At 39.0% G+C, this 18,454-nt stretch overlaps 1 protein-coding gene across 3 annotated transcripts in view; it reads left to right on the top strand.

The window, feature by feature from the left end:
• Positions 1 to 18,454, top strand: part of NRIP1 (nuclear receptor interacting protein 1) — a 95,141-nt gene that overhangs the window by 21,826 nt on the left and 54,861 nt on the right. For all 3 annotated transcript variants that reach the window (XM_017731526.1, XM_017731523.1, XM_017731524.1), the window contains exon 2: positions 5,942 to 6,026. The gene's annotated coding sequence lies outside the window, so the exon portion shown is untranslated. The remainder of the gene's footprint in view (positions 1 to 5,941; positions 6,027 to 18,454) is intronic.

Genomic DNA, 18,454 nt, shown 5'->3' with positions numbered 1-18,454 from the left:
GCGCCCCCCAAGGATGCCTTCTCATCGCTTCGGGCTCCTTAGGGACGTCGCTGTTTCCCTTCTAGACTAAAGGTTACTTTTCCAGACGTGGTTTTCTTGGGGGGTTTTTTTGTGTCCCCGAAGCCCTCTAAAGGTGAATTTTAAAATTTTTTCTCCCCCGCACTTCCACCTTCCGTTTTTCCCTACGGAACACGTTGTTTGGGGCTCTTCTTTTTAAGTGCCAGTGGGTGATTAAGTTGGAAGGTAGTGAAACCTAAGGGAACGTAGTATGGGCAGAACGAGGGGCAGCGTTGTAGTGAGCAGCCAGCCTTGTGTCTGTGCTGCACCTTTCTTCATCTGTCTTGTGTATCCTGGTGATTTACTGGGCTTTTAATTTAAAGAAGGATTCAGCTAAAATGCTTGACACGTGTTGAAGGTGTTGGAAAAAACAGTGGGATTTCTGGCTTTGGGATTATGTTGTTGTTAAGGCTGAAGTGGAAGTTTTCCTCTTTTGTCTCGTCTTTCTGGAATCTGTAGACTATATTATTCCTTGTTTTATTTTGAGGGGACCTGCTGCAGTGTCAGACAGCTCACAGGCTGATTAGAATTTAACTGAGTCATGGCACTATAAATGTTCAGAGATACCGTAAAGCTTTATTTAACAAAGAGTGCGAATCCAATCTGTGAAGACCTATGGGGAGGAAGCAGTCACTTGTGGAAGGGGGGTGGTGTATTCCTGAGCAAGTAGGAAACGTTTTCTTTAATACTCAAACGTTATTTACTGTTTCTAGGGCTGACTGAACACATGAGAGAGTGACACATAAGGATGCCAGATGACAAAAGCTCTCTGAGCTGAGGGTATTTTGTGCTTGGGATCAGATTTAATGGCATCTGAATAATTCTTACTATATGGGCATCAGTAGCTAACATCTTGGAAGGCAAAAGTTCTGATAGAGAACGGTGTTCAGGCAGGTTTGGGGTTTTTGCTGTCTGAGGCAGCTGTCTTCCCAAACTTGTGGTTGAGAAGTTTTACTTGTTGTTCTGTCAGTGGTCTCCTGAGATAGAGTTGACATGGACTCCAAAGCAAGCAATGAGTTAGTTGTGAGTGAAGTGCATATGTAAGGGTGTTTGTGTTCTGTGAGTGGGATGGAAGAGGTGAGGAGTAGTGACTGCATGTTTTGGGCAGGGGTGAAATCTGACCTGCTGCTAGATTGCCCTGTGCTTCTGGGTCATCTAATGAGCAAGAGCTATCAATGGCTTTCAGGTTTTTCTAGGCCATGCATGCAGAGAGTACAGCATGCAGTCAAATGCCAAACCATGCTGGATTGAGGTTTTGGGGTTTTTTCCCCCGTTAGCCTTGAGGTAGAAAATTGCAGATGAAAACATGCTCTTCTTCTCTGCTCCCCATACTTGTTTCATTTTATAAAGTGAAAGATGTGCTAACCAGAATTTATTACAGTCATAAAAACGATGTTGATAAAGAAGTAAAAGTAAATAATGTTTTTATATTGTAAACTTAAAAGGGTGATCTAATCACTGGCTGCATCACCTGTGGTGTTTCATAGTTGTGTTCGGGGTAAATTTGTTCTGTAAAAGGTATCAAGGAAAAATTTTTTAAGTGACTCAGTAAAGATTATAGAACTCAAACGTGAATTAACTTTATGGTGATCGTATTTGCCTGTAGTTTTGCTTATTGCGGGATTTGCTTAAAAGAATTGACAAAGTCTTGCTTGCTTAAAGCTTATTTTGTCTCTTCAGAGCTAACTTTATTTTTCAGGCTTTGAACATTGGCAAAAAGTTTATATAATGTCAGCTTTATTATCACTGTTAGTGGGAACACTGTTAATTCTACCATTGACAGTGTGGGACATGACTATAATAAAAGATAAACTCTGTTTTGCATTGTGCCAAGCACATGTATAAACTTGCCCAAGGCAAAGCCAGGGAGTCGCATTTCCCCCAGTCAGCTGTCCTGCTCTAGGGCTGTGCTTGACACCTCCTTGCAGGGCTATCAGAGAAGACATGAAGACCATAATATTTTTATGAATTATCATTTTAGAATAGATCTTCAGAGCTTGCCTGTACCTCAAACCCCAAAAGTCTTGTGGTTGTGTTTCTTTTTCCTTTATGTGAATGTACAGGGAGTGGAGGGGATCCAGAAGGGAGCCTGGGGAGAGCGTGGGGTTCCCAGCTGGGTGCCTGGTTTGGGAGCACAAGCCCCTCTTCCAGAGGGGGTTTGGTGGCTGCTGTCCCACGCATGGGGCCTGCAGGCAGGGCAGGGCTCATCTCCCACGTGCTGAGCGATGAGCAGGAGGCAGGGTGAATAGGATAGCTATCCTATGGATTAAAAAGGATAAATACCCTTTTGGGTATTTAAGAAGTGCAAATTTTGCATTGCAGCTCAGGAGGGCAGGCAATGACAGGCAAGCGGAAAGGTACATAGGTAGGGAATGAAGCCTGAACAGGAGGAGGTGATGTGAAAAGAATATGCATAAATGTACAATAAAGATAAAAACCATAAATTGGACAGTCTGTCTAAACAGTCTTGAACTAAAGACAAAAAGGCTAATGGTAACAGCATTTGTGGTTTGCTCTTTCTTCCTGCCAACAGGCCAAAACGATAAGAACAGTAACTCTGAGCTGTGCTGGCCTTCCTGCAGCAAAGAGGGGGAGAGCTAAGGGGAAATTATTTAACAGGATTGTGGCATTGCTTTTGGATATTTTGCTGTTAGGGTTTCACTAGTTACTTTAGAAAACACTGCATTAGAAAACAGCATACGAGGGTTGGCAGGCAGTGCTTTGGGTGAACATCTGGGATCACATGAAAACTTTCCTGTTTCCCAGTGGGAAGATATTCCTTGGGAAAACTGAGCAGAGGTATTCTTTTGGTAAAGATGAATGCCTGCTCTTTAGGGTTTCTGGATTATTTATTTCAAATACTTGGAAATGCTAGCGGACCTATTTAGCACTTGAAAGAATTAATTTGGTAATTTATTTGGCTGTCTGTTGCAGGTCACTTGGCTTGATGGTTGAAGAAGGAGAATAGGAACTAAAACTCATGTAAATAAATATTCATGTGTACAAAGGGGAAGAAGCAGTTGCTAGACATCTTAGCTTGGGTCAACCCCCTCCTGGCATAGTCTTCTCATACTTAAATTGTTATTGGAGCTCATTGCTCTTGTTTAATTGCCTGTCTTGAGTGAAATTTTGTTTTCATACCACTTATTTCTAAATACCATTGCTTTCAGCAGAGGAAAACCAATTTTGCTTATAGACAAAATCAGATTAAAAGCAGAAGCTACAGATCTTCTGTTTTAGTCACTGGTTTCTAAGAGGCTGAGTTTAATGTAGGAAGGAAGCTCGGTGTTGTGAAAGACTTCTGGGGGGATGATCTTCCTCCTCTCAAAAAAGAAGTTGAGGGAGTCCTCGTGAAGAGATCAGGCACTAGATGTAAAATGTGTTCCAGTCTTGGATGAAATTATTATTTGAAAACAAATAAGGGAGTATTTAATTTGTTCCAAAAAGTAGGCAATGAAGTTGACTTCAGTGTGTTGAAATGTGTCCAAGCAGTAAGTCCTGCTCACAGATGAACAGTATTTCTGATCTCATTGGTCCTAGACTTGGTATTGCTGTTCTGATTTTTTTTCCATAGCAAACTTTAAGATTCATAGCTACCTGCTTTCTGCTTCTTCTCTGTGCCCATCCCACTGTAAAAAGAGAGGGAAAGTGAACTGAAAAGGCCTTTTCAGTGATGGCAAAAGCAGGGCTTGCCTCAGGTGTAGAAAGAAATGATGGTTCTTGCTCTAGGAGATGGCCTTGGTGGTGGTGTTTGTGTCATCACCTATCCTTCATCTGGTAGTCCATAATACAAAACAAATCAACATTCCAAAAACTATAAGGTTTGTAAAGCAAGTGGTCCAGATGTGAAGTGTTTGGGAATGAAGTATTATAGAAAAGTTTTTGGTTTTTTTTTTTCTCCTCAATTTTTAAAACATATTGAAGGAATATGGATTTTTTTTTTCCCCGAAGTAGCAAATTTTGTTGTCTTTGAACTGAAGTCTCATAAACCTTTTGTAGTCACTTGGAACAACACAAAAAAGACTATTTAATGCTGACCTAAAGAAATCCCATCTATGTGTTGAACCTTGATGGCAATACTGTATGGAGTGGGTTTTTGTGCATTGTTTTGTGTTTTTTCCCTACTAGATAGCAATCTGTCTTCTCTTGGAAGTAGGAATGATTAAATTCACCCATTTGTCAGTGGTGACAAACACTTTGTCTACCTCTATAGTATAGAATAATAATACTGAAATTAACTATTTTTCTCAAATTCAGGTGACTTGAAAAGATGAGTATGTTTTTTTAATAGTGCTGCTTTCTTCTGCTCTGTGGGATCTCTTGTCCTGTTTTTCATTGGCCACAAAAGATTGCACATCCAGCTTATTTACCCTTTCAGTAAAATGCAGTTGAGAAGGCTTTGAACTATGTTTATTAGCACCTTTGTCACTGTACCTGTCATGTCTCCATTTATTTTTACTGTGGTGGTCGATTTTTTTCCCCCCCAATTGAATACAAATGTTGAGGATTGCGCCCCTTCTGTGGTGCAACTTACCTTTTCATTTTGTGATGTATATGGAAGAAAGATTTAAAATAGTGTCTGCATATAGTTTTCTGGAGTATTTACTTATTTTTCAGCTTAATTGGCTCTGTTGTTGGGCATCTTTTGTTGGGTCTTGGTGCTGGCAGTAGTCCAGCATGCTGCTGTTATTTCATGTATCTGAAAGCTTTGAATAGGTGTTTTTTTGGATGATGACCCATTGATCAACACCTGTATCTTTTTTCCCAGTTAGCAAGCACATTGCAGTGGTCAGAGTTAGATGTTTTCTCTAATCTGGCTTGAACCCAAGTGGTTTTGTGGAGGAAGAAATGCTCAGATGTGTCCCCAGCAAACACACTTCCCACTCTTCCCTCTCTATCCTACCCACCTGTGGGGTCCTCAGTGTTTAAAAAGCTTTTGTGTGCATTTTTGTGGGAACAGAAGCAAAAGGTGTTGAGATAAGGAGAGGAACTCTCCCATTGCCAAGCAGGAGAGGGGGGGGAGTTCAGCTTGGTGGTGGAGAAAGTCTATTTTATTTCATTCTTTAAAGTGTATTTTATTGTGTTTAAATTTAACTAATAAGCTTGCTTCTTGGGTGGTACCTTGATGACCTTTAATAGTGAGGCTTGTCACAGCAACAAGGCTGAAACAGTAGAAATAAGAATGATCTGGGCTAGCCGTTAGTTTGCAACCTTTAGCAACATTTCATTTAAGAATAGTAGACAAGTGCTGAGAACTTTTAAGTTTGTGATTGTAATGGATAACATTTTCTAACTAAAATAAAATAGTGTTGCATACTATTCTTAAATCTCTCAAAAGCAAATATTACAATTTCTACTGGTTTATTTTTTCTAACTAATTTTGTGGCGTTTAGCATTACGCTCACCTGTTACGCTACACTCTTGTCTTTTCCTTATGTATATGTAAATTAATAGAGGCTCTTTAAAAACTGATTTTGATGTTCATGGGTGCAAGTTTGAAGTGTTAAGCAGTAACCACTACATAGGAAGGAGGGCTTTCATGTGACAGCTGTTTTTTGAATGAAAGGATGGAAAAGAGGACTCTGGCTTAGAGTTGAATGTGGATTTTGTTCTTGCAGAAATAATGTCCCCTTAGTCAGTACAAGTCTAGACAACATGAGTTGTTTCTACTAGTTTTACTCGTGGTTCTGTCTGGAAGATTTTGATTTCTGAAGTTCAGAACGATATTTTTCTTCTGAAATAAAAATGTTACTTGCAGTTCATACTAGCCAAAATAAAGCACTGCTTTCTGTTTCACCACCAGTAAGAAAGTAGATAGAGGCATATTAGGTAGGAAAAAATGATGTGCAGACTTTCATAGGGTGATTTCTGCTGTTTTTTTCAGATCAAGCATGAAATTTTTGAGGAAGAAAATTGATGCGTCCTTGGACTCCTGAAGGAAGACCTTTCCTAATGGAACCACATTCAAGGTAAATAATTTGTTTGGGTTGTTTCCCTTGTCTCTTTGGTTTGGGGTTTGTTCTTTGTCTTGCCAAAGCTGTCAGACAACTGTGTGCCATGTATAAGCCTTTTAGGATTATAATATGTTTTGAAGTGATAAATGTTCAAGGTAATCTCTCTCTTTTTCTGTAAGAGTTGGGGTTTTTTTTTATATGTATGCTGATTAAAGAGAAATAAATATTTTTGTAACGTCTGAACTTTTTGTAATTTTCTGTTAAGTTCTGAAAGTTTAGCCCACGTTTGTGAGGTGTCTAAACAGTGAAGAGCTTGATTTACATGTAATTTCTGAGTGAAAGAGAAGATTAAATAACACTTACTGTGTTACCATCTCTCTTATTTTTTAAATAAAACAGATCCAAATTGAGCTTGTGTGGCAAGGGACCGTCACCGTAAAATCATTATTAGATACTACGTTGCAATGGCTTGTAGACATTTAGCATCACTGTCATTTTGTTTGGATCTGCTCCCTTGGTTCCCATTTCCTAAATCCTATTTTTCTTTGATACCAGGGAATAATTCCCTGAGTGTTGTCCAGTGATTGCTTATGTATATGCACTTTGGTTTGTGAGTCATTTTATTCACTTGAGTAGCCCCACTGTCCTCGGTGGGCCTACATGCGTGCCTAAGAACTTGAGAATGCTGATGAGCATAAAGAATATAATTTGGGCATGTAATGGTTGACAAGCAGTTGTTGTTTTGTTTCTGGTCTCTCTTAGGACTCATTTGCATTGCCTCCAGTGGCAACTTTTGCGAGCATTAGTAGGGAAGGTCTAGAAGCTGGAGGAAGTCATACCAAATCCCAGCCTGCAGAACTTCTCATATCCATTGTAATGACACAGATTGCAGATGCAAGGATATATTTTTATCTTTTTTTTTTTTAAATAAATCCATGTGTTGCATGACTTTACTTGAATACAGTATTGGTCTGTGTAGTGCAGTTTGAGCATCTCCAACACAATAAAATATGGCCAAGTTGAAATCATTAGAAAATATGAAAATATATGTGCTTCTTAAATTGTAGGGATTTGGATTTAACCAAAAGCAGTGCTTTGGAAATAATCAGAAATTGATATGAGAGATCCATTTTTCCCCACAACGTTTTCTATTTGACTTTTCAAAAAAAAAAAAAGGAGTTGAGTGTTACTGTAGTGCATCTTAGTTGCCTGAGCAATTGTGTATACAGAAAAGTTAATGGTATTACTTGCTGGTCTTAGAATCAGTAAGACAGGCACTTTGGAATTAAAACACAAGTAATTAATTAGCAATGTGAAACTGGAGAATTGTTGTGATCAGCAGCAGATGGTCTCTTATACAGCTTTCATAGAACTTAGTAGACAATGGCTTTTGTGGCAACAAGCTTTTTGAAATCTCTCACATCTTCAAAAACAGTTAAAGTAATCCAAAGCTTTGGTTCAAGATTGTTGCCTCTTTTTAAAGCAGTTCTATTTAGTCAGGGTTGCAGAAGCATGAGCTGTAAACAAGGATGTTGCACCACGTATTCAGCTTGTCAGTAAGGTGGTTAAGCTAAACATTTGAGAACATGTTTGTCAGTGTATATACATGGCTGGTAATCCCAACGGTTTGCATTCTGTTTTCTGTTTCTTACCAATATTATAAAGCAGTTATGAGCTTTATCATTCTTTTTTTTTTGGAGTGGGGAATAGGTTTGTTTACTAGTTATGAGCACTAATTGTGAAATACCTCTGTTGGTATACCAAGCTTGCATTGCATACATAAATAGCTTTACTGAGGAGTGCAGTAGTGTCTTGATCAGAGGTTTGTTATTGTTGCTGGAATGAGAGTTCTTGTTTAAGTCAGAGTTCTGGACTCTTAGGGTAGACTTTCTCCAGAAGAGTCCTGCTCTAGAAACATAACTGCTGGTCTTGTTGGTGCTGTGTACCCTTCATGAATTAAGAGATAGTGGAGCAGAAGGCAGCCATGCTTTAGTTGAGCTTGCATAAAACGAAAAGTGTGTAGCTAGAATGTATACATTATGTCCTTGTTTAAGTCTATGCAAGTCTGAGACACTTCAAAGGATGCAACTCGCCTGGAGATGCAGATGAGAATTACAGTCTAATAGTAAGTGTAACTATCTTGTCAAAAGAACAAGATGGTGACTCAGTGTGAGGAGGGTTGGCAGAGGCAGCCTTTAATTGAGGAGAAATTGGTCACTGTAAACCAATTATGTCTTATTTTTAATGATGGGTTTCAGAGAACAGCAAATGAGTGCAGTATGATCTTGGCTGATAGCATGTGCTTTTCTTGTTGGATAAAAACACAAAAGCCTGAGGACATGAAGTTGCAAACAGAAGTTTTCACTTCTTTTTTTTTTCCTCACCCTCCTCTCTCCTCTGAAGAAGAAAAAGCAGGCTATGCCAGTGGAAGAAACTCCACTTTTTTTGTTGTGAAACTGATTAGCGTTTGGACATATTTTGTCTTTGGGGACTAACGTAGTCCTTCGAAATTTGGAAAAGGGGTTGGTAACTTGCAGGGTAGAGAAGCGTCCCTCACTCCTTCTGTAGCTTGGCATTTAATATTTTACAGCAAACTTTTAAGTTTAACATATTTGAACTTGTACTAGATAGGGTTAATAGGCTAGAACAAAAGGTCAAAGCATAAGGCTTTAGGCTTAATTAAGGGAGAGCAAGAGTGGCGGGAGTCTGTGACAGTTAAATGGGTTTCCCACAGACTAATGTCTGTTACAGTGCAACCATGCCTCAACTTAAGTGGGTTATTTTGTGCAAAGGGCAGCCGTGATTAGCAGTTTGACATGCCAGACGTTTCTGGGCAATCCCATCTGTTTTAGAGGTTAAAAAGCATACCTTTATGAGCTGATAGATTGATTTGTGTGCCCGTCTGGTAAAGATTAGGAGTCCAAGGCTGATGCTGTAAATGCCAGTTATAGAATATAACTTAGCCGCTCTTTGTTTAAATTGTGGTGCAGTGGGGCCAGCAGCTCTAAAAGTGACCGCACAGCAGGGGTGCCATGGTGAGTGTTTGGAACCAGAAACACTCTGGGAGGAACATTTCCTCCTTCCTCAGGTTTGTTTTGAATGAGAGCCTGTAGGCTTTGGGCGTTCTGTAGTGCTTTGCTTGGAAGCGGAATCTGGCTTAGCGCATTCCCACGTAAGGCTCACGCCTCTTCCTTGCTGCAGTCGCTGCTCGTGTGCTTGTCCAGAAGTTACCTGTCTCAGCACGAGCAGTTCTCCAGTTCCAAGTACAGTTGGCTACAGGACAATTTTGGTACTTGAAAGGTTTCAGCATTTGTCTGAACTCATTATGCCGTCTGTATCCTTCCTGCTCTACTGTTGAACTGGGACGATACATGCCTATTCTGTTGTTTTTCCTTTGTAGCTCTTACTTTCAGGATAGTTTTTCTGATTGTGTCATGAGGTTGCCTTAGAAGCCTAAAATAAAATAGGTAGCACAATAAGTCTTGACTGTGTTTCTCGTCATCTTTATGACTTTGTAAAGTCAAAGTTACATTACTATTAATAAAAGACTATTAATAAATCGTTGATGCAATAAAACTGTTTTTGATAATGTTCAAGGTTCATACACAGTTGAAGGTGATGATCCTATTTTAAAATCAAGTAGAGGTCAGACTGTATTGTAAGATAACTGACTGTGGCCCAAATGGTATGTGATAGCTTCAAGTCAAATGACAGTCTTCCTCACTTAATATAGACATGATTTAGAAATAAATTGTTAACTTAAAATGCATTTTGTGTAACATGCTGATTAACTTCTGGTGCATTTTGTGAAAAGCAGGGAGATGTATATGCATTCACCTGAAAGGAATGCTTAAAGCTCTCATTTTTAAGACACTGTTTAAATTTTCCCTATTCTGTCTCTTTTCCATTCAAGCAGTGACACTTGTAGCTAAATATAGCTGAGACATATTAGAGACAAATTAGCATTTGGCACCTTGCATTTAGCATTTCTACATTAACTTTTCGGATTAGTCACCTGTCTAAAGTTTCTTGGTTTTCTCCTTGCAAACGTGATTATCTTTCCCTTCTCCATTTAAAAGAAATGAAAGTGGTTGATAACAATGATGTGCTATTCATACTATAAAGATTCTATGTACCTGAGCTATATTTTTTCCTGTGGCAGCTGTGACCTGTTCCTAAAGAGATTTCCTAATTTGCCAGTAACTTATCTTTACTTTAGGAAGCTTTGTAAGAGCCACCCTAGTTTTTCTTTTTTTCTTCTGAAAGTCTCTTCCTTTTACTTCTGTTTGAAATGCCTAGAAATATTTTCAGTGTCCTTTAGGATGAGCAAGGCAGCATCATTATCTTGCAGTTTATTTAGTAACATGGAGCTGAAATGGGCATATGCAGCATCATGTTCTCTATGGAATAATATCTATTTAAATGATTTGGATCTAATACATATTTACATGAAAAAACGTCTTGCCCTTCTCTGTGGGGAGAGAAGGTGAACAAGCGTAAATTTTATAATACTCATTGCTTCTCTTGCACTAAATCATACTTAAATTGCAGAAGGTTGTTGGCTTGAGAGTTGTATAAAAAGTGCTTGGCTAGTAAAGTAGGGTGCGGGGAGATTTATCTAATTTAATACTAAGAAAATGTTGTCAGCTTCAGTCTATTGATATGGGACTGCCTAAATCCAAAAGCTGTACTTTAGATTTTTTTATATATATATTTGTAATAATTTCATGGCCATAATACACAAAATGTAATCCTGAAATGATCCATTAGTGCAGCATGCATGTATGCTCTATTTTGGCTAATTTGATTGCTATTGATCATACCTGAGCCATTATCTAATATCTTGGGAATGGGTGGATTCTGTGTCTACTTTTCTGCTGTTTCAGGGCAGAACATATTTTATGAAGTTTCTTGCAACAGTCATTGTTAAAAGTTTTTTTATAATTGCTGTTTGGGCATTATTATTATTTCCTGTTCTAAGTGTAGCAGGGATGAAATAATGAAGGTTTTCATGCAGCATTCTAAAAGTTGTAAACTTGTCAGTATAGCATTCCCAAGTATAAAGGTACTATATCAAATATTCACTAGCTGTCAGTGGTATGGATGTATTTTTTAAAAGTATCTTTTGTGTTGTGGCTTTCATTTAGAATATTGTAAGACATTTGCATAAGGTATTCATACAGCTTGATTGGCCATTAGGCATCAAAACCAATTCTGAAGTGTCCATTGCTTTCAACTTTGAATAGTCTTCAAAAAAAAAAAAAGAAAGGATGGACTTTCTCTTTGGTGCTTCAGAGGGTTTGCTTTTTAAATGTAATTGATGAAAAACGACTACTTGGTTGGGATCCCTGACCCTTTGCAAACTGGGTTAGAAAGGATGCTGCACCATCCTTGTAAACTGGCCGAGTATGGATTTCTCCTTATTTTAGATTTCCATACTCTTTGACCTTGTAGTTGTTGACTTTGGTCTGGAACAATTTCAAAGTCATGTAAATGAATGTAATTAAGGTATTGCTTATCATCTCGGAGAGTTCACAATGATGCTTATTGGCTAGAAAGGTTTGTTTACTTAATATGGAAGGTTAATAGAAGGTTAAATTTTACTGTGTAAAATGGCTTCATAATGTTTTTATTTAGCAGCTGAAGAAAATAGTGTTTGAAAAGGTAAATAATAGTTTTATTTGACCTCCATGTGTTTCCTGTAGCTTGCATTATTGGGAAAATTTATCTTCATTGCATAGTCTTATTACAGTTTTCCTTTCTCCTTGTTTTACAAAGGGAACCTCTCAGAACTATTTGGAGGCCTTTGTGTACAAAAGGAGCTACATTAAGGAAGGAAGTGCAAAAATGTTTGACAATAATTGCTATAAGTAGTCCATCCACTTCCACTCTGTCCTTTGTTCCCCCTCCCTGTTTTTGCCAGAATGAGATTCGTGCTTTGTTCTTTGGTGCTTCTTTTGTCTTTATTCCCACTGCTGCAGAAATACAGAGAAAAAGCAGCGTGAAACAGCAGGGAAGAACATCAAGATACTGGTTTCTGCCTTCATTTCTCAGGCAATAGAAAGAACAGGGCCTAGGTCTCTATTTTCTTGTCAGTAGCCTTCAACTTTATTTGGCTATAGTTGTTTTGCTTATCATTTATGGAAAAAATTGCTTGCCTGAGTGGGTTGTGGTTTTGTTTTTTTTTTTTCCCTCCACTCAGAAGTTTTTGTAGTTGGCAAAGAGATGAGTACGTGACAAGTGTCATATCAAACAGAACAAAAAGACACCCAAAAAACTTTTTCCCACACCTTTTTAATCTCATGGTGTTTTTTGAGGAATGCAGCTCCCAGATGGAGAAGCAGACATCCTGCCTGGGGTGGGGGATCCAAGCAAGGGTGTTCTGCCAGTCCTGTACTGTACTGAGTTTGGTGGGGAAGGACAAAGCTATGTGAAATGTGGACACAACTTTCTGTACAGCTTTCTAGATCCATCTGGGTAACAAGAACTGCTGGCTGTGTTTGTTTTGTAGAATACTTGGTTTTGTATTTTCTCTCATCTAACAAGAGAAGGATGTGGGCTCCTCGCTGTTGAGGTAGCTAACTTTCTTCTGAATTACTTGAATTTTATGTGCAACATAAATTGTGCAACAATGAGAATATACTTCAAACACTCATTAGTTCAATGCACAGTCTTATTTAACTGTTTCTGGATTGTGGCGATACCCTGTCACTCAAACCCAAAAGCACCCTTGCAGAACTCAACAGCATCACTCCTGATCTCGAAGCTGAAGGATTTCCTACTTATGAGGTGTTCACCTCCCCAACCCTCCCGTTTTTGTAAGAGTTGAAGGTTTCAGGTTTTATTCTCTGCTTCCTAAGTGTGAAGATAAACCAAGCTATTGTCCTTTCTTGAATTTATAGGAACTACTATAAATTGAAGCGATCTAAAGGTGCTTTCAGAAGGTGGACAGCAAAATCCCTGAGTGAGATGTGAAGAGGGTAAGAAGCTAAAGTTCAAACCAGAATATAATGGTCCAAAAGGATTGGGGGAGTTGGGGAGGTGGACTACAGATAAGTGTGAAATCCTTCAGTTTTGAAATCAGGAGTGATGCTGTTGAGTTCTGTAGTCCAAAATTTTACCTGAATTCCAAGATCATATGTTAAAAGTTCTAGAACTCCCAGAATCATGGATCTCTAGAGGTGTATGGCTGTGGGGAGGAAAGGCAAAACCCAGACAAAATTCACCTTAATCTGTTACTTTAGGGCCTATTTATGGAAAACAGGGAAAAATCTATGCACCTTTGCCATTCGGTTTTGCTTAGCTAACATACTAAAAGCAAAACTGCTCCAATCTGGTAAACAGTGGCCACATAAGAGTGCAATATTTTGTGAAGAAATTTGCCTGTGGAGGTCCAAAGGATTTTTAAAGAATCAGTCCTGGTCCTCTAACTTACCGGTGTTTAAGTCTCTGCTACCTTAAATTTTATCCTGCTACAAAATAAATGCAAAAGGACCATTTAATAAACTGTGCTGATAGTATTTTGTAACCTCTTTGCACTCCCTCATACAGGTTTAACTGTTGAGATGAAAAGATAACAAGGTTGTGCAGAATCACATTTACTGTTTACTGAACTCTGGCTCGTCTTTAGATTACAATATCAAACATGAAAGTTTGATTGTGTCTCTTGGATATAGCTCTTGAACACAGCTGTCTTGAGTGCTTGCTCACAAAGTTTTTTTTTAAGCTTGTTTGTCATATGCCCAAGGCTATCTCAGCATGCATATGACCCAACTGGTTTTTGATCTGAAATGCGTAAAAGGTCACTTGGTCGAACTTTATCTTCTGGACTTCAAGTTTTACCATTGGTGATACTCTACTGTGAATTTCCTAAGTGAAAAAAAGGGTCTGTTCAGTGTGCCCTTCAGGCTTTCCAGGCAATTTCACTTTTGCCTTACCCTGCTCTGGTTTTGTTTTCAGAGTATTCTAACATGTGATAGAGGAAGTGAGCAGTATTTGGACACTATTTTTGGGGTAATGCTGAGTATTTTGGGTTGCAATGCTGTATAGTTCCTCCAGCTCTGATGTCTTGTCCAGGCAAATGTCAGCTGTATTCTGTCTCTGCAAAACTGAACTTGAGCATTAAAGCAGGTCTTAAAATATCCTCTTTATGCTGATGATCGCACTACTTCTGTGTCTTCTACCTTATTACTATGTTCTTTGAGAAAAATTGCACATGTTTCACAAGATACCAGGAGCACAAAACCAATCAAATTTCCTCTGTTCTGGCCTTCTGGGCATATCGTAGGCCACTGCTGTTCTGCTTCTTAAGTAGATTTAGAGCCTCTGATATCAGTTACTCTTTTGGATAATGGATTGTATGAATTTAACATATAAGCATGCTTGCCTCTTTTTCCTGTCCTCTGTAAAGGTCACTGTACAGGAGGGAAAGTTGAGTCATGGGCTATAAACACTTGGAGGTCTGCTATCTGATCTAATTTTTGTTAGCTTATTGCTTGGTGCTGTGGCAGGTGGACTTTGTCAGGTTTATCCTTGGCGGTGCTGCTGACCCTGGTGACCTGTTCCATTCCTCTGCAGAAGGTCCCTTCCCTGCAGGGGGATGGCACAAGTCAGGGTGTGTTGTCTCCTCACTTGCTTCTCTTCCTTGCTGAGCGAAGTGAGTTGCTTGGAGATGCAGCTGTCCTATGTGTGGTTTTTTTTTAATTCTCTTTTTTTTTTTAAATCTAAAAACTTGCCTATGTCTCATGGAGATCATATTCAGGATTCAGAAAACTCATGCACAATGGCCTGGATTGTAGAAATAGGAGTGGTTATTTAAATAATCCAGGAAAGTAATTTAAGATAGTGCAATATTTCTGAATATTGCAGATATAATGTAGACAGGAGAGAGACTGTGTGAAAGAGCATATAACAACAGGTATAGCAGAGCTGGTAATACTGGGAACAGCAAATACTTCGAAGACTGAGAGGAAAGTAATGGATGGAAACCATTTTTACAGTTCCTGAATCTCTTCCGTCTGTCTGGGATAAAGCACCTACTGTGGTCAGCTTTTTAGATGGTGTCAGTTTTGGGGTTGTGTTTTGCTGGTTGGTTTTCAATCCCAATTTAGATTCTGTAGTTAAGATATGTATCAAATGACTCCATACATTCTTGTTTGGAAGAATTAGGGCAATCACTTCATGACATAATTGAACTTTTTAGTGATGAGATTTACTTGTAGAAATTTTAGGGGGAAAATTGTATTGATAGAAGTTTGGGAAGGGTATAAATTGTGTTTATTTTGCAAGTGTTTGAATCTTTCTGGTAAGTGAGAGCCTTAATCTTTCTGGGTAAAATAGCTCTTGATTGGATGGATCAAATGTGAAATTTTTAAGTATCATTTCTGCAGAAATTGTTTGGAGGCTTCTACAATTTCAAGAGTGCAAATAACGCAATGCTCTTCAGTTGTAATACATAAAAATGAGATGGAGAAATAAACACATGCTTACCTTTCAGCCTGCATAAACAGCCTTGCTAATTAAGATAAGGGCAAATACCCTTACTATTTTCCTTTTTGATTTAATCATTAGACTATATTAAAAATGTGTAAACATAATTCGTAAACTCACTTTCCTGAGTTCTGACTCCCTGTACGAGTGCTGGTGTGTTGCAGCACTGTGTTTCTGTATTTTTTATTTACAAGTGAGTCTCTTTAAGATATGTAGAAATAACTGGTGATTGCTAAAATGAGATCACAGAAGAGAAGAAAAAGGTGTAATATCTGTAATATCTTACTAGCTCTCTTTTGTTACCTCATGTGTGCTCTTTGGTCTTTGCAGATTGCTCCTGTGTAACGTGGGGAACACATTTTTGTCTGGAAATGCAGAAGTGGTTTGTTTGAGGAGTTCAGTGACCATGGTATGGCTGGGAGATTTGTCTCCCACTGGATTTGACCAGCACTGGATATTTTGATACGCTGTGGTCTGTGGGCACAGCTTCCTCTCAGTTTACAAGTGCTGTTTACCACTCCTTGGGACTACAGACGTAAATAACGGAAGTCTGAACTAATGTCAGATTAAATTTTAGTCCACAGAAATTGCTCATTGATCATCTTATGTAAAGTAGCTGGTTAAATTCCTCCCCCCTACTCCCTCCTTTTTAATCACCATTACATTGTTTTTCCCAGCTGTTAGTAAGTGGAATGGGAAGAACTGGCTTAGTCCAAAGCAACTTACTAATCCTTAAATAGTTCACACTGACATCAGTGGTTGTCTGTAATCTGTTTCCTTTCAAAAGATTTGTGATGTATGCAGACTTTCAGGTACAAGACCCTTCTAAATAAAAGCATATAAATACCCTTGGGTTAAAATTGTCACATTTGTGAGCTAATGTAGCTAAAGCTGTAGAATTGTATCTGGTAAAGAGAACTGCCAGAAGGTTTAGTTATGTATTTATCCTGTAAAGTCTATGGTGGGTTTATTCTCTTAGAGAGATGCTGTCAAGCCTAAGTGTGGGCTGGCTACTTCATGGATGAAGGCAGGTATGCTTATTTATACTCTTTTCTTTGGAAGTTGGGGAACAGCTGGTTTTTTCCTTCTTTTTAAGCCTTGCAGCATTTCATGAGATGGCTTTAAGTCATCATCTGCTGTGACAGAAAGTACATATAATAGCATGCCTGCTGTAGGAAGTTATGGCTCTTGCCCTGTAAGTGCTGTGCCCTGTTCCTCTCTCTACAGGCTCTCCATCCCTGTGTTGTCTTTTTCTGCTTTTTGTGGGAAAGGGTGGGATGCAAACCTGTGGCAGGCTGACTTCCATGTCCTTGCAGCCTCCAGTAGTGGAACAGACTCAACAGGGATATCTGGGCAGAGAGAGGGGGAAAAGTGTCCAGACTTGAGTTTAAAAATTAATCTAGGAAGGACATTCTAAAAATAGATTAGGGCATGTGAACATATAGCTGTGAGAAAGGGAACATAAACTATTTTGGTCCTAAAAGGGGCTTTTTAAAGGGATATCTGTTTGCATCTCTTTCAACATGCCAAATTGCATGTTTATGATGCTTAAAAGTATTTATTCAGTTTCTGGAGGAAACCTGTCCTGGTTCGCTTTCGGTGCTTCCTGCTCTCATAAGCTTTGACACTGAGGGTGAGAAAACATCAGGCTTAAGTGGAACACACCTAAATTTAGGGGAAATAGCCCTACTGCCGGCACAAAGTGAGCTCTTTTTAGAGGTAAAGGTTGAGTTTGTGACCAGTTAACACTGTTTCTGATATGCTAACTAACATTTATTTTAGTTGTTCATTTTAATGGCTGTATTGCAGTAAATGTGACTTTTCCAAGGAGGAGTCAGTCTCTTAACTCCATACCATGTTCTGATTCCAGGGGGAGCTTAATGTGAAAATTGGTGGAACTGTAGGGTCTTCTGTGGGTTGGTGGTTTGGTTATTGTTGTTTCCTTTTGCTGGAAGGAGTAGATTATATTTAGGGAACAAGGTCTGACTGTGGTTTTCATTTCCTATGCTAATGATTGTTTTGTAACACAGGAGCCCAGAAATGGTGGCTGGAAATAGCACTCCACTGTGTTTTGGAGCAGAAAACCACAGGCACACACTAAAACAGGGTAAGAATGGGACTGTTAAAATTTGACAGGCTAAAATGTGTGGGGTAATAAGCTGGCCAGAGCATCCAGAAGGGAAATCTGTGGCAAGAGAGGCATCCCAGGGTCCCACAGGCTTATGTCCGCATTACTTCAGTCTAGCACTGACGAACACATGGGTTGTAATTGCATGGAGGCATTATTTAACAACAGAATACTGGAAAAAGGTGCTTGCATAGAACTAGCAAGAAGGGTAACATCTTCCTGGCAGTGCATTGCATGAGATTAGCCTGTGGAGCAGACAGGGACAAAATTAAGGCCAGGTGAGACAACAGGTAACCCTCTCACCAGACAGTCTTTATTCAGAAACAAATAGAAAAAATATCCCCTACTTTGGTTTTTATCTTTATGTTTTTTCTTGCTATGCTTGGAGATTAAAAGGCAACAGGTACCTCACCTGTGCTTTAGTCTGAGAAATTAAAGTACCCCTCTTACTTGAGCTCATCATATGGAGGCAGAAGCACTGCTGCCTGTGTGAATGAATGATACAGTCAGGATTGTATTACCAGTGCCAGTTGTTGAACCCCCACTAATGAATTTTTGTTTTAAACCGCTGTCAAATCATGAGAGATTCTGCTTGCACAAAGGCTGGCATTGCACATGTGAGGGAAAGCTTGGGCATACTCAATTAGATATGGAAATACAAGAGAATAGCAAGAGTGACTCCTTACACATAAATAGTGGATGTAGCGGCTTGGTTTCAGTCCTGCCACTTCATTGGTACAGGCATGGGCTGTGGTATTGCCCTCGTGGGAGCAGTTTCAAAGAGGTGCAGTTATTTTTCATATGAAAAGCAGAAACGTTTGTGCCA

This window comes from Corvus brachyrhynchos, unplaced genomic scaffold (genome assembly GCF_000691975.1).
Source record: "Corvus brachyrhynchos isolate BGI_N302 unplaced genomic scaffold, ASM69197v1 scaffold152, whole genome shotgun sequence".
NCBI lineage: Eukaryota > Metazoa > Chordata > Aves > Passeriformes > Corvidae > Corvus > Corvus brachyrhynchos.
This window is presented reverse-complemented; position numbering and strand designations above follow the sequence as displayed.